Here is a 12963-nt window from a genome sequence, read left to right as displayed (position 1 = left end):
ACTCATTACATCTCTCTCTCTCTCTCTCTCTCTCTCTCTCTCTCTCTCTCTCGTGAAAGGGAACTCAATTCTAGACTAAAATTTTAAAGTAAAAACAATAAATATATATCTATTATAAATTCTATTAAACTCTCTCTCTCTCTCTCTCTCCCTCTCTCTCTCTCTCTCTCTCTCTCTCTCTCTCTCGTGCAAATACAGGATGAAACAATACAGGAAACGCACTAAAAGTCACTCATCGTAACGAAATAAAACCTAATTATTTAACACACTTGCATCATGCACAAGAGAGTTAATTTACATAACTTCACTTCCGATATTCTTCATTTATTTTTAAATGGCAATGGTACTTTTATAACTAAAAGGACAGCCTCTTCCTGTTACACATCATCATATTCTCCATGAAAACGAAACCTTGCTGGTATAAGGCCAACTTCATCTAAAACATTTTATATTTTCTATATCTATTTTAATGTTGTTACTGATTTTTTTTAAATATGTAATTTTGATTGTTCGTTACTTCTCTTGTAGTTTATTTATTTCCTCTCTTCACATGGCTATTTTTATCCTGTTGGATCCCTTGAGCTTATAGCATCCTGCTTTTCCAAGTAGGGTTGTAGCTTAGCTTATAATACTACTACTACTACTACTACTACTACTACTACTACTAATAATAATAATAATAATAATAATAATAAAACTAAGATCTTGGAACCACTATCACGATTCCTGATATTTTGCGCTAAATCTCTCACGAAGTAGACAATTTTTGGTATTGAATTACCAAAGGGAAATCTACATTAATGAGTATACCGAGGACATCATTAATTCGTTGTTTAATTTTAAAGAAATGGAAAGGAGAGAAGCGTTGATCTAGTGGTAATAGGAAAAGCAATAGAAGAGATGTTCTGACAAGCAATCGCTACAAAATTTCCCCGTACACCTCTTTAAGGAACCAGGGGTTCATGGAATTGCCTATAAGCTCCTTAAGGAACCAAGGGTTCATATCCCGTAAGGTTCTTAAGGAACCAGGGGTTCATATCCCGTAAGCTCCTCAAAGTACCAGGGTTCATGGAATTGTCCGTAAGCTCCTTAAGGATGCAGGGGTTCATGGAATTGCCTGTAAGCTCCTTGAAGAAATAGGGGTTCATGGCATTTTCCCGTAAGCTCCTCAAAGTACCAGGAGTTCGTGGAATTGCCCCGCAAGCTCCTTAAGGTACCAGGGGTTCATGGAATTGCCCGTAAGCTCCTTAAGGTACCAGGGGTTCATGGAATTGCCCGTAAGCTCCTTAAGGTACCAGGGATTCATGGAATTGTCCATAAGCTCCTCAAGGTACCAGGGGTACATGGAATTGCCCGTAAGCTACTTAAGGTACCAGGGGTTCATGGAATTACCCGTAAGCTCCTTAAGGAACCAGGGGATCATGGAATTGCCCATAAGCCCCTTAAGGTACCAGGGGTTCATGGAATTTCCCGTAAGCTACTTAAGGTACCAGGGGTTCATGGAATTACCCGTAAGCTCCTTAAGGAACCAGGGGATCATGGAATTGCCCATAAGCTCCTTAAGGTACCAGGGGTTCATGGAATTGCCTGTAATCTCCTTAAGGAACCACGAGTTCATGAATTGTCCGTAAACTCCTTGGGGAACCAGGGGTTCATGGAATTTCCCGTAAGCTCCTTAAGGAAGCAGGGGTTCATGGAATTGCCTGTAAGTTCCTTAAGGAACCAGGGGTTCATGGAATTTCCCATAAGCTCCTTAAGGAACCAGGGGTTTATAGAGAGTAATAACCATACCCAACATTGCTATAGAAAGAGTGAACACCAAAACTTGTATAAGTCATTTTCAGTGTTCTCACCATTGGCATCAAGAATTGACTCCAGATAACACAAGTAAAGGACATTTATTTAACATATAACTTTAAACTGCAAAAAATGTAAATGATCGAAATAATTTAACAAGAAACTCAAGACCTTAGTTTCACTGCATTCGAGATGCAAGACCAAATATCACTGCCATGGCATTGTGTAAACTACAAACCAATTCTACTATAGAAAATAAAGGAACAAACAATAATGAATGTAAAGAAATTATAAACAGTAATGTATTGCTTTAGTTCATATCAATACTTAGAAGGAGATGATTGTTGGTTAGTCAATATAATGAATGAAAGTGACAAATACACAAAAAGAGAAGACGAAAGTAGGAAGCCGAGATAAGACCTACGCATACATAATTTCGAATTGAGTCTCAGGTGAAAGAGCATAGTGAGAGACACGCAGAAAGGCAGACAAATAGAGGCCCTGAGAGAGAGAGAGAGAGAGAGAGAGAGAGAGAGAGAGAGAGAGAGATTAGGCAATAGTCATTAAGAGAGTTAAGAGACGCATTTGACACCCAAAACGGCCTCTTGATTTCCACTGGGGACGCCTGAGGTGAGCCGTTGTAAAGGCAAAACTGCAAGTCACGGCTGCTTGTTTTCCCTTCTTTCTAAACAGTCATCTGCCACTATTCTTTCTCTCTCTCTCTCTCTCTCTCTCTCTCTCTCTCTCTCTCTCTCTCTCTCTCTCTCTCTCTCTCTCTCTCTCTCTCTCTCCTCTCTCGTTATGACATCATTAAAATATAATCAAGGAAAGATCCCCATCAAATTAAGATTCACTTTCGACCAACCACAAATTACCCGACATCTTACGTTATATATATTGAAGAAGAAGGTTTCCGCCATTTCTGCGTAATCTTGACAAATATATGGCTCAACGCAAATAAAACCAGCAGAGAAACTTAACCTACTCATGCGTAAATGCCACAGTAATCTTAATCAAACGTAATTGTGAAATGTACTTTACGCAACTTCAAAGTTGAATATCAAAGAGAGAGAGAGAGAGAGAGAGAGAGAGAGAGAGAGAGAGAGAGAGAGAGAGAATGATTAAAAGGATCCATTGTACTAAGATAACTACTTAATTGTGACAATCCTCGACGAACGGTAATTGAAATATCCATCTATCAAAAAAACAAGAATTTTTTAAATTGCTACCAATTGTTAAATTGATCGCTTTATCAATTCTCGTTAAATTTAAGAGCATGATGTGTAAGAAAATTCACAGTAATTTGGCAGTTCATTGTCTCTTTATTTCGTCTCATCTAATTTTGTTAATTCCATTTGATTGTAATTGAGTGAAAAATCTCTCTTCCGTTAACGTTGTGGGCGACCAATGTGGCCTCAAATTTGCTAAGAAAAATGGTTATTTTTAACTATTATTATTTTACCATTCCTCAAATCAAATATGTTAAGAAAAATTCCTTACTTTAATTATTCTCTTTCGAAATACCTTAAATTTGGTGAATTCTGCTTTCTGTTGTCCCAATCCACCGTATTCGGGTTACATGTCTTATTTCTCTTCACGCCAGGATTAGATTAAAGACAAAAGAACATTCTTATCCGTGATTCCCCAAATAATCTTCCCTTATACACATTTCAGATATCTATAGAAGATAAATTCTTATCCTCTTGACAGTAGAGCCTAACAAGTACAGTAATTATGTCTCATATTTAAGATTTCGTATCCACGATTCCAGATGATACATAGGATGAGAATTATATTTCTCTGTCACCATGCTGTGGAATTCTCTTAACTACTTCCTTTTACACTGATTCCGAAAACCTTTCTTCTTTGAGGAAAAAGACCTATAACTTTTTTTTTAGTTATTTCCGATCTCCTTTCAGCCACCGACCCACCCTTTTTTTCTCATAATAGCTCGCCCACATAGATCTGATATCTATAGAAAAAAAAAATCATCAATTGTCAATCAAATTATTATCTGGAAAAAAAAAATTCCAGTACTATTAACTAACAACTTTACAATGGAAGAAAGAGACAATGAACCCCCAAAAACTGCATCTAACAAACTCGTCTACCAAACTGCTCTCTTTGCGGCCAAAACACAGGTAATATTTCACCCACATTAATCTACTTCATCGCTGATTATAACTGACTGCAAGAACTTTCAAATTCTGTGAAGGTGACTTTCACCCCCCAAAACACTGCAATCCCATGTTCCATTGCTACTTATATACGTTTCCAAGCAATTAAATTTTTGATATTCTTTGTTTAATTCCAGTTGTTTCGTTTACTTTATAACTGGAATCTTCGTATCCACCAGGCGTGGAACCCAGTGTCACGCGAGAATTATACCCCTTGAACAATGAAACTTAGGTCTAGATATTCTTCTCACTTGCAGTTTGCCATTTGATTGAGGTTAATGGTGATTTAAAAAGAAGAAGAATTTATAGAAAATAATTTAGAAAATCTCTGGTGATTAGATTATATGTATTTTGAAGCAATAAAATTAAAAGGATCTAAATGGTTCTATTTAAAGATCACGCATCTAAAAAGAAACGTTGTGGAGAAATTACAGTCGATTTTGATCAGAATGACATCAGATACGAATCCCATTCTTGACCTGGCATAGTTCCAAGTCATTAATAGTGACATTTGTAAACAGTACATATATATTGATTGTGGTAATACAGCCCATACGGTTGAAAATTAAATCGTACCAGCTAATATTTCTTATGGAAAAAGACAAGTTTTCAAAGAATTTATCATTAAAAATCTATTCCTTTTTAGTAATCGAAAGCTCAAAAATTTATCTCAAATTGCTCGTGATCTGCCATTGCTGTTAACTGAATCCACCAAACAAGTAGATGGTGGGAAATTAAATAACGTGGATGCTTGAGGATATACGTTGGATGCTGTGAGATAACGTGGCTGCTGAGAGATAAGGGAAATGCTGGTAGATAAAGGAGAAGGCAGAGTGATAAGGTGGATGCTGGCATATGAAGGGAGAATACGGTGGAAGTTGAGAGCCTAATATAGGCTTTGTTAACTTGACGTTCACGTTAATGTATTTGAATTAAAATCCTTGCATCGGCCGGGAATCGAACCCGGGCCTCCCGCGTGGCAGGCGAGAATTCTACCACTGAACCACCGATGCTCGATAAACTTAAGCGATGCTTTTCATTTTAACATCACTCTCTTATCTCCTTGTCCTCCTCAAGGATTACTGGCTCTCGGCGCCTAATACTTACATTTGACCCCATCCATACTCTATTCAAATACGAGGTTTCAACATTCGTTTACTGTAAGTGGGCCTCCTGGATATTTTATAATTGACTCTCTTTGTTTTCCTTAGATAAATACTATATCTAAACTGGGGAAAATTTCTAATAAACATATTCAGAAACCCTATTCATCTCAAGAAATGATTCTCAGTTCACTTTGCGATAATTAAGAGAACCTAAAATATGATTAAGATAATAAATCTATTCTCAAATTGCTCACTATATGTAATCATAAACCAAAATATTTTCAAAATTAAAGATTTTGTAATAAATTTTACATTGTTAATGTTTTCATTAAACCCAAGATACAATTTTTTTTTGTTACTCTAATCCACGATAATACTGCAAAAAATTAAACCAGCAATTTTCTACATAATCACGCAAAATGAAGGTAAACACAAGTCATTTTGTCAAAACAGTACATAATGTATACATCCCTTAGCCCGTTGAGTGCCATCCCCTCTAAAAAAATGACTCTTGAGCCTGTGACCTAATTATGAGACATTTTACTTGACTCATCTTAAAACATCCACTATCAGCAATAAGACATGGCAATTTTCTATTGGATATGAAAAATGTATGATACTTGGTCGTACAATACATCCAATGGCACTAAAGGGAGTTGAAAAACCCTGACATAGAGAATACATGCAATGACTCTTAAAGGGTTAATTAGAAATATGACAAACACTTTAACGTACAATACCAGTGGCACTACAGGGAGTTGAAATACCCTGACATAGAGAATACATGCAATGACTCTTAAAGGGTTAATTAGAAATATGACAAACACTTTAACGTACAATACCAGTGGCACTACAGGGAGTTGAAATACCCTGACATAGAGAATACATGCAATGACTCTTAAAAGGTTAATTAGCAATATGACAAACACTTTTCTGATATCATGCTATCTTATAGACCTTTGTTACAAACGTGACCTCCTCCCACCTTTGGTATCTAAGTGATATGACCTTTCACGTTAATGCATTAAAACTAAAATTTTGCATCAGCAGGAAATGGACCCAGAGCCATCCAAGTCACATTTGAGAATTCTATAACTGAACTACAAATGCATCAAGCATTGCGTGAGGCTTTTAATTCTATTTCTTCTATATTACTGTCATCGTCAAAATATTCTGGTTCTCATCCAAAAAAGGCGAATGGGCCTATATTCACCCCTTCCTCAATTAGGGGGGTTTCAATGCCCTTTTCATATGTTTTGATATCTTCGATGCTTTTATGTAAAACTTTATAGTTTCTCTAGAAAATTCGTTTCTTAATTACAGCTATTTCGAATTTTTTTTTCAACAACTCTCTTCATCTGAAGTGATGATTCTCAGGTCTTTCTTAGAAATACTTCTTTAGACCTAGAATATATATCTAAATAACAATTGTGTAACTGAAATACATACTGTAAAATAAAAAATTACGAACCGAAATTTTTTTCTAAACCGAAGACTTTTTATAATGAAATTTACGTTTTCATTGTTTTTACCAAAGCTAAAATGGAAAACTTATCATAATTTTCGTCCATGTTGCTATTGTTAAAATTGTCACCTACTCCCACCTTTGGCTTCTGCATAACCTGAGCTGTAAAATCTTTGAAACAAAATCCTTGCATCGGCCGGGAATCGAACCCGGGCCTCCCGCGTGGCAGGCGAGAATTCTACCACTGAACCACCGATGCTTCAAGCATGTAGAGATGCTTTTCATTTCATCTCCTACTTGTCATCCTTAAGAAAGTGTGTTCCTCAATGCCAAATACTTGGAATTAGCCTCAGTCTTCCCTTCAAATATCAGGCTTAAGCAAGTTTTTCATATAGTTAGATTTCCTGAATGGTTTTTAAATTTACTTGCCTAGTTTTTTTTTCGCTTTCGCCTGAAAAATTCCTATTTCTGAATTGGAGATAATTAAGAAAAAAAAACAATTATTCTGCTGTAACAAAACTTCTCAGGTACTGGATAACACTTAAAATGTTAGCCCAGAGCCATTAAAGTCATTTCCCCTCTGGCTACCAAGTTATTATCCACTAATGTAAAGAACAATAATTCCCTTCATATATCATGATACTGTTATCAATAATGACATTTCTTTCCTTAAAATTGTGCATCGGCCGGGAATCGAACCCGGGCCTCCCGCGTGGCAGGCGAGAATTCTACCACTGAACCACCGATGCTTCAAGCATCTGCTGATGCTTTTCATTTTATGTCCTACTTGTCATCCTTAAGAAATTGTGGTCCTCAATGCTAAATACAATACATCCAACAGCACTAAAGGGAGTAGAAATACCCTGACACAGAATATATGTAATGGCACTTAAAGGGTTAATTAGAAATATAACAAACACTTCTCCCATATCATGCTGCCCTACAGACACTTCAAAACCAAAAAGTCTTGTGATAAAATCTAAATTGGCATTGTGTTCATCACAGGAAATATTAATGTTATACCGTCATTTTAGTACAATGTCTAATTTCAAAGAAATTACACCAGAAGAACTCTCCATGAATCCAACGAAAATAAGGAAAAAACATTCTCTTCTTTAAACAGTCCATGATATATTCATCCCTTTTATAGAAGCATAACAAACGTATTTTCATAATTAACGTGACCTCTCCAAACTATCAACATCTACGTGACTTGAATTAAAATCCTTGCATCGGCCGGGCATCGAACCCGGGCCTCCCGCGTGGCAGGCGAGAATTCTACCACTGAACCACCGATGCTTCAAGCATGTAAAGATGCTTTTCATTTTAAGTCCTCTATCTTGTCTCCTAATTGTCAGTTCAACAAGTTAATCATTTGAATCCATAATCTAATTTTGACTATCGTGTTATATGACAAGTCTTCACTCTTGGTATCTATCACTGGCTTTGTAAAGTTTCTCATTATTTTCTCTGGTATATGAAAGGTTCTTCTTAGTCTTTCCCCAATACTAAAATATTTCATTTTAATGCTCAATATGTAAATAAAAATTGATATTCTTTTGATGAAGAGGATTATATACCTTTATCTAAACATCACTGACCCCTATTCCGATAACATTTTGGAGTATTGCCCGGTGCAATGATAGTTCTTTTCTATCTGGTTATCAAGTTATTTTCCACTTATAAGAGGAATAACAATTTTCAAGCGATAAAGTAACTTCATGTATCATGATACTGTTATCAATGTTGACATTTCTTTCCTTAAAATTGTGCATCGGCCGGGAATCGAACCCGGGCCTCCCGCGTGGCAGGCGAGAATTCTACCACTGAACCACCGATGCTTCAAGCATCTTGCGATGCTTTTCATTTTATCCCATCCTTGTCATCCTCAAGAAATTATGGCTCTGAATGCTAAATACTTAGAATTAGCCTCAATCTTCCCTTCAGCTATCAGGCTTCAGCAACTTTATCATATGGTTAGATTTGCAGACTGTTTTTTAAATTTACTATTAAAAATTTTCTTCGTTTTTGCATGAAAATTACTGTTCTTAAATTAGAGATCATTCTAAACTAAAAATATAATGCTGAAGAAAGCATTCTCAGGCGCTTCATAAAGATAGTGGATAACACTTAAAATATAAATCTGATAACAAATTTGCTTCCGAATTACTCAGTACAAATAATTTTAAACCCAAATATCTTTCAAACCAAATGATCTTGTAATAAAATCTTAATTGTCATTGTCTTTATCACAGGTAATATCAATGTTATACTGTTGTTTTAATACAATGTGCAATTTCGAAGAAATTACATCAAAAGTAGGGGAGACCGGGGCTAGTTGGCTACAGGGGTAAGTTGGCATAACTGCAATATTTCCTATGTTTGATGACAGATAGCTCTGATATCACTACCACGTTGTCACTGTATGTTTGTTCAGTTACCAAGAAAACGCCATCAGGATACATTGTACGAGAATTGACTTGTGGTCAAAAGTTTGATTTTGATGATGGTAAGTAAAATCTGAGAAATTACTATTCTTTGCTAAAACATGTTCTAAATTACTTGATATGCTGAGTGTTTTCTAGCTACAATATCTCTTGAAATATGGAAATAAATTGACAATAATACAAAGTTTTCAAAGTATATGGTTATTCATTAGATCCCGTTTTAATAACAGTTTCTTGGTTGGGGCATGTTGGCACAGCAAGAATGGGGCAAGTTGGCACAGTGCCAACTTGCCTCAAAGACATATTCTTAATAATTTTTGGACACTATTAGGCAATATTACAGCAATTTTCCCATTGTGGCTCCGAATATGGCAATCAGTCACGTAAATGAACCAACACCATCTACTTCAGGAGTCTCTACACATAAACAAATCAACTTGAGCATAACACCAGAAGCAGTAAGACTACTACCTAAGGCAGGTTCAAGGAAGCGAACCACTGCAATCTTGACAGATACTCCAATTAAAAGAGCATTAGAGGAGAAAAAGTCAAAAGTAAAAGTGTAAACTGGAAGAATTATGTTTTCAAGGAAAAAGAAAATAAAACAAAGAATTCCAGAAAGCTCAGAATCTGAAGAGGAGAAAACCTACTGTTTGGTATGTGTAGAACCATTTTCCAATAGGAAAACGCGGGAAATCTGGGTGCAATGCCTGCTTTGCAAAAGATGGGCTCATGAAAATGCACTGATAATTTTTTTTTTTTCAATTGTAATCACCGTGATTCAAATGATGAAACAGACTAGCTTCCCCCTCCTTGCTTTGAAAGTGTAACATTTATTTTGTGATATAAATGTTTTAAGAGAATACATTGAAGGTTTGAGGTATTTCATTAGATCTGTTTTTATTTTAGTTAAGGTGAGAATTGTGATTCAAATGGTAGTGTTTATTTTCTGATTTTCATAACTCAAACTGTGATTTACAGTAAGTTTCCCTTTCAGCCATTAAAATACTAGTTTTATTTTCTTGTTTGCCAGAGATAGTTTTCAACGATAAAAAACCATTTGTTTAAACATTTGTGATATTAAGTGCTGTGATTTCTATGATACTAAGAATATGTGCTCTACTAAATAGTGTTTAAATAGTCTTTAAACGAGACAAAAATATTATGAGCCAACTTGCCCCTCATTGTGTGCCAACTTACCCCGCATGTGGGTATGTTGGCACATGTGAGAAATATTTTTTGAAACCAATTTGTGTTTTTCTTTGGTCATAAACCAACGTCTGTAATGCAATGAAATGTAGTCAAATGTTTATATTTTTCATTCATATAATTAAATCTCCAAAATACCCCATAGTTTTATGCCTATGAATAAAAATGTAAAAAGTGTGCCAACTAGCCCTGGTCTCCCCTACTCTCCATGAATCCAACGACAATAGATACAAAATCGCCCTCTTTTCTAAACAGTCTGTGATGCCATGCGTCATTCTCTTTTATTATTATTAATGCGACCTCTCCTCCACCATTAACGTCTGTGTGACTTGTATTAAAATCTTTGCATCGGCCGGGAATCGAACCCGGGCCTCCCGCGTGGCAGGCGAGAATTCTACCACTGAACCACCGATGCTTCAAGCATCTAGTGATGCTTTTCATATTATGTCCTTCCTATCATCCTTAAGAAATAGTGACCCTCAATGCCAAATACTTAAATTAGCCTCAGTCTTCCCTTCAAATGTCAGACCCTCATAAAGATAGTGGATAACAATTAAAATATTAATCTGATAACAAATTTGCTTCCGAATTACTCAGTACACATAATTTTAAACCCAAATATCTTTTAAACCAAATGATCTTGTAATAAAATCTAAATTGTCCTTGCCTTTATCACAGGTAATATTAATGTTATACTGTTGCTCTAATACAATGTGCAATTTCAAAGTAATTACATCAAAAGTACTCTCCATGAATCCAACGACAATAGATACAAAATCGCCCTCTTTTCTAAACAGTCTGTGATATCATGCGTCATACTCTTTTATTATTATCAATGTGACCTCTGTGCGACTTGTATTAAAATCCTTGCATCGGCCGGGAATCGAACCCGGGCCTCCCGCGTGGCAAGCGAGAATTCTACCACTGAACCACCGATGCTTCAGGCATGAAGAGATGCTTTTCACTTAAGTGCACTACCTTATCTCCTTACGGTCAATGTCAAGAAATTTTGGCTCTCAACCATCCACTCTTTAGTAGGAGGTTTCGGCATCCATTTTCTATGAGTGGACTTCCAGACTTCTAGCAGTGAACCACTGATCCTCAAAGGAAATCTTGATGCTGCTTATTTTGTCTCAATAGTCTCTTCTAATTGTCAGTTTAACAAGTTAATCATTTGAATCCATATTTTCATTTTAATTATTGTTTTTTAATGATTAGTCTACACTCTTGGTATCTATCTCTGGCTTTGCAAAGTTTCTCATTCTTTTCTCTGGTATATGAAAGGTTCTTCTTAATCTTTCCCCAATAATAAAATATTTCATTTCGATGCTCAATTTGTACAAAAGTGAGAAATTCTCTCAAGTTTCAAAAATCAGAAGTCTACCAGTATTTTGATATTCTTGGGTTGAAAAGGATTACATCGCTTCCTTTCAACATCACTGACCTCTATTCCGATAACATTTTAGAGTATTACCCAAAGCAATGAAACTTTTCGCCTTTCTGGTTATCAAGTTATTATCCACTTATGTAAACAATAATCACTTTTCAAGAGATAAAGTTTCTTCACATATCATGATACTGTTATCAATGTTCACATTTCTATCCTTAAAATTTTGCATCGGCCGGGAATCGAACCCGGGCCTCCCGCGTGGCAGGCGAGAATTCTACCACTGAACCACCGATGCTCCAAGCATCTACTGATGCTTTTCATTTTACATCCTTCTTGTCATCCTCAAGAAATTGTGACCCTCAATGCCAAATACTTAGAATTAGCCTCAGTCTTCCCTTCAAATATCAGGCTTAAGCAACTTTTTCATATGGTTGGATTTCCTGAATGTTTTTTAAATTTACTTTTAAAGATTTTTTTTTCGTTTTTGCATGAAAATTACTGTTTTTGAATTGGAGATAATTCAAAACAAAAAATATCGAGCTGAAGCAAACATTCTCGGTCGCTTCATAAAGATAGTGGATAACAATTAAAATATAAATTTGATAACAAATTTGCCTCTGAATTACTCAGTTAAATAATTTTAAACCCAAATATCTTATAAACCAAATGATCTTGTAATAAAATCTAAATTGTCATTGTCTTTATCACAGGTAATATTAATGTCATACTGCTGTTCTAATACAATGTGCAATTTCAAAGAAATTACATCAAAAGTATTCTCCGTGAATCTAACAACAATAGATACAAAATTGCCCTCTTATCTAAACAGTCTGTGACGTCATGCGTCATACTCTTTTAATATTATTAATGTGACCTCTGTGTGACTTGAATTAAAATCCTTGCATCGGCCGGGAATCGAACCCGGGCCTCCCGCGTGGCAGGCGAGAATTCTACCACTGAACCACCGATGCTTCAAGCATCTAGAGATGTTTTTCACTCTAACTCCTCTATATTGTCTCTTTAATATCATTGTCAAGAAACTGTGGCTTTCAACCATCCACTCTTTAGTAGGAGGTTTCGAAATCCATTTGCCATTGGTTGACTTACAGACTTATACCACTGAACCACTGATCCTCAAGAGAACGTTTGATGCTGCTTATTTTCTCTCATTAGTCTCGTGTAATTATCAGTTCAACAACTTAATCATTTGAATCCATAATCTAATTTTGACTATTGTTTTTATGACTAGTCTTCACTATTCATATCTAATAGTGGCTTTACAAAGTTTTTTATTCTTTTCTCTGGAATATCAAAGGTTCTTTTTAATCTTTCACCAACACAAAAATATTTAATTTCAAGGCTCAATTTGTAG

General features: G+C 35.7%; 3 non-coding genes and 1 pseudogene across 3 annotated transcripts; all 4 read right to left on the bottom strand.

The window, feature by feature from the left end:
* LOC137641625 (uncharacterized) overlaps positions 1-12963 on the bottom strand; it is a 111468-nt pseudogene that overhangs the window by 61232 nt on the left and 37273 nt on the right.
* TRNAG-GCC (transfer RNA glycine (anticodon GCC)) lies at positions 4917-4987 on the bottom strand. Its single transcript has one exon. It is a non-coding gene; the product is annotated as a tRNA-Gly (tRNA).
* On the bottom strand, positions 6734-6804 carry TRNAG-GCC (transfer RNA glycine (anticodon GCC)). Its single transcript has one exon. It is a non-coding gene; the product is annotated as a tRNA-Gly (tRNA).
* TRNAG-GCC (transfer RNA glycine (anticodon GCC)) lies at positions 12492-12562 on the bottom strand. Its single transcript has one exon. It is a non-coding gene; the product is annotated as a tRNA-Gly (tRNA).

The sequence above is a fragment of the Palaemon carinicauda genome, chromosome 5 (genome assembly GCF_036898095.1).
Source record: "Palaemon carinicauda isolate YSFRI2023 chromosome 5, ASM3689809v2, whole genome shotgun sequence".
Lineage (NCBI taxonomy): Eukaryota > Metazoa > Arthropoda > Malacostraca > Decapoda > Palaemonidae > Palaemon > Palaemon carinicauda.
This window is presented reverse-complemented; position numbering and strand designations above follow the sequence as displayed.